At 41.0% G+C, this 3,815-nt stretch overlaps 1 non-coding gene across 1 annotated transcript; it reads right to left on the bottom strand.

Annotated features, from left to right (window-relative positions):
- Window positions 1-211: 211 nt before the first annotated feature.
- LOC141650618 (small nucleolar RNA R71) lies at window positions 212-318 on the bottom strand. The gene has a single exon (XR_012546640.1). It is a non-coding gene; the product is annotated as a small nucleolar RNA R71 (small nucleolar RNA).
- Between the last annotated feature and the right edge of the window lie 3,497 nt (window positions 319-3,815).

Below are 3,815 nucleotides of genomic sequence, written 5' to 3'. Positions count from 1 at the left end.
TCATATGGAGACTTTTTGCGACTATTGTGATGCAATTTCTCAAACCGGTGTAACTCAAGACCAAATTCGATGGGTCTTATTTCCTTTTTCTCTAATTGGCACCGCGAAACAATGGTTGAAAGGCCTTGATAAAGCTACTCTCGGAATTGATTCTTGGAAGAAGTTGGCTCTAGCTTTCTAAAAAAAGTTCTATCCACCGGAAAAGACTAACATGCTAAGAGCTTAAATTACGGGCTTTAAGCAAAGAGATGAAGAATCTTTGTATGAAGCTTGGGAGCGATTCAAGGGAATTTGTCGCTCATGTCCTCACCATGGACTTAGCGAGTGGTTCTTGGTACAACAATTTTGGAACGGTCTTTATAAATATTCAAGGAACATTCTCAACATGGGATCAAATGGAATGTTCACCGAAGTTGATGACAATCAAACTTGGAACAAAATTGAAGAAATGGCGGTCCATAACTCACAATATAGTAGACCTCGCAAGGCTACTAGAGGAGGAAAGCATGAAGTGGACTCCATTACTCAATTGGGTGCTCAACTTAGTGCTCACATTGATACCATCAATTTGAAGTTTGAAAAAGCTATGGCTAGACTTGAAGAAGCCTCAAAATCACCAAAGCATCATGTTAATGCCATGACGGCATCTTCATCAATCCCAAGTGGGATATGTGAGAATTGTGGAACTTTGGGACATGACCAAAGTGAATGTAGGGGAACAAATGAACAAGTGAATGCTTTCCAAGCATACAAGAGTGGTACCCCTTATTCAAACTATTACAATGAAAACACCAAATTCCATCCAAATCTCTCATACAAAAGCCAAAATGTTCAAAACCCTCAACCAACATACACCCCACCTCCCATGAGAAACCAAAATCAAAGACCCTTTTACAACCAAAACCAAGGTTACCAAAATCAAACTCCATATAATCAACAAAATGACCAAGGTTTTGATGTTCAAAAAGCGGTCCTCCAAATGCAAAAGAATCAACAAGAGTTTTTCACTCAAATGCAAAACGATAGTCAAACAAAGGAAATCACCATCAACAACATCCTAGCTCACACCAAAATGTTGGAAACCCAATTGACTCAACTAGCATCTTCAAGCTCACAAAGACAAAAGGGGTAATTACCACCTCAAAGTAATCCCCCAAGACATGAAACAGTTAGTGCCATTCACTTGAGAAGTGGTACAAGGTATGAAGCACCGAAGAAGCAAGTTGAGGATGAAGTTGTGGAAGCTAGTGACAAAGAAGAAATTGTGCAAAACTCCAAGGATGGAGAACCATCAAAAGAAGAAATTTCAAAGAAAAATGAAGACAAGGTCAAGGAGAAGGAGCCCATTGTGATTAGACTTCCTTTTCCAAGTCGTCAAGCCAAGCCCAAATTTGATGACCAACTTGGAAAATTTATGGAAATTGTGAAGAATTTGGAAGTCTCAATTCCTTTCACGGAATTAATCAATCACGTGCCGGCCTATGCGAAATACATGAAAGACATCCTCACAAAGAAGAAGTCGATCCGGAAGCTTGAGACTATCGCCTTACCTAAGGTGAGTAGTGCAATCCTTCAAGGGAGTTCACCTCCAAAACTCAAAGATCCGGGAAGCTTCTCAATACCGTGTACCATTGGTGACACCACGATCAACAAAGCCTTATGTGATCTAGGGGCTAGTGTGAGTGTTATACCGTACTCGGTGAGTAAAAGGTTAGGGATGGGAGAGCTTAAATGCACCAATATCACACTCCAAATGGCCGATAGATCGACGAAGACACCATTGGGGATATGGGAAGATGTTCCCGTAAGAGTTGGGAAATTTTTCATCCCGGTGGACTTTGTCATTGTTGACATGGAAGAAGATTCCAACATTCCAATCATTCTAGGAAGACCTTTCTTACACACCGCGGGTGCGGTGATTGATGTGAAGCATGGAGAGCTCACTCTAGAAGTGGGAGATGAGAGCATAACTTTCAATCTTGACAAGACCATGAGAGCTCCCTGTTTGCATGAACCATGTTTTATGGTTGATCATTATAGCCGAAAGGATGATAGGAAGAAGTCGGAATTCCAATGGAAGAAGAAAATTGATGATGCTCCATTCAAAGAGCAAGTGAATTGTAACAAAGAGAGCTTGAAAAGCTCACCAAAGTCAAGCAATGAAGAGGATGGCCTCATTGGCCAAGACAAGAAAGTGGGAGAGTTGTCTCTATCAACTCAAGAGATCTTTAGTGATCAAGTAGATGAAGTTTGTGGTCTTTGGGACGATGAGTTTGAAGGGATTTTCAATCCCTATATTGGTAATGCTATCGATCAAGACCAACATGAAGGACAACAAGGGCAAAGATCTATTGAAGATCTTTATCATGATAATGAACAAGCTTTTGACTACTTCTTCAAGGTGTTGAGCAGCATCAACAACATCTTGGACATGCCCCCATGACATCTCACTAAGGATGAGATTTTGGTGGAGTCTTCCCTAAACCACCATTTGTAAATATTTCTAACTCCCTAACTCGCATTTCAATTCTTACATTGCATTTTTGTCATTTCTGGATTTTTATGCTTTGATCAAGATAATTATCATTTTTGAGAGAAGTGAGGGAGGGACTAATGATTTAATTGATGTGTAGTGCTTTAGCTTAGTGTGGGGATAGCAATTGCCTAGGCTATTCATGCCTTAGTAGTGCCCCTACAATGAAGAACACGGGATTTGAAGAATGAAAAATGACAAGGGATATGCAAGTGCACGGATGGAACTAAATCCGGGTAGACCAGGGAGAATCCGAGCGTCTTCAAGGGGAATCCGCTCGTCTCCAGGAAATCCGGGCGTCTTCGTCAAAATCCGCCCGTCCATCTGAGCTGAAAATTTGAAATTTTGGGACTGTCGAAGAATCCGAGCGTCCTGGTAGAGAAGACGCTCGTCTTCAGAAATCCGCCCGTCTTTTTGCCAGTATAAAACAAGAAAGCTCACTGTCTCAGAATCCGCCCGTCTTCAGCAGAAGACGTCCGTCCTGCAATCGATAAATCCGAGCGTCTTTGCTGAAAGACGCCCGTCTTTAGGCGAGAATCCTGAACCCAAAATAGGCAGAATCCGAGCGTCCCGAAGGAAAGACGCCCGTCTTCCCCTGCAGTTTTGAAATTTTCGGGTATTTTAAATACCCCCTCCCACATTCATTTCTTGATTCATTCATTCAAAACACTACCCATAAACCCCAAAACTCAAAACCCTCATCCTCTCCATCACCAAAACAAGATTTCCTCAACCAAATTCAACAAAATCAAATCCAAACTTCCTTTTTACAACAATTAATCACTCCTCTTCCAACAAAAATCAAACCAAGCACCAAAATCTTCAACCTTTGAGTCGATTTTTGAAATTACAAAGGCAAAGCCTTTCATCTTAAAATCGATTTGGGTATACTTGGAAATTGAATATTTTCAGTCTTTTCTTGGTATAATCATCAATGGCAAGGACAAAAGGATCAACAAAGGCACCTAAGGCAAAGGCACTCTCAACAAGACAAAAATGTCTTCAAGCAAAGAAAGTCTCATTGGCTATGGTGGTAGCTAGTTCAAACTTGGAAGTTCAACAACAACAACCTCCCTTGGAAGCAACAACATCAACAACTCCGGAAATTGCTCAATTATCAAACTATCCGGAGGTAATTTTCATTTCTAACTCCCATAGGGATACATTTGCCAAGTATGCTAGAAAATCCTTTCTACCCACCAAATTCATATGTGAAGATGCCTTGAACAAATTGGGTGTCCTTGAACAAACAAAAGCCTTCTTTGAAGCCATGGGGTTGGGA

The sequence above is a fragment of the Silene latifolia genome, chromosome 3 (assembly GCF_048544455.1).
Source record: "Silene latifolia isolate original U9 population chromosome 3, ASM4854445v1, whole genome shotgun sequence".
Taxonomy (NCBI): Eukaryota; Viridiplantae; Streptophyta; class Magnoliopsida; order Caryophyllales; family Caryophyllaceae; genus Silene; species Silene latifolia.
This window is presented reverse-complemented; position numbering and strand designations above follow the sequence as displayed.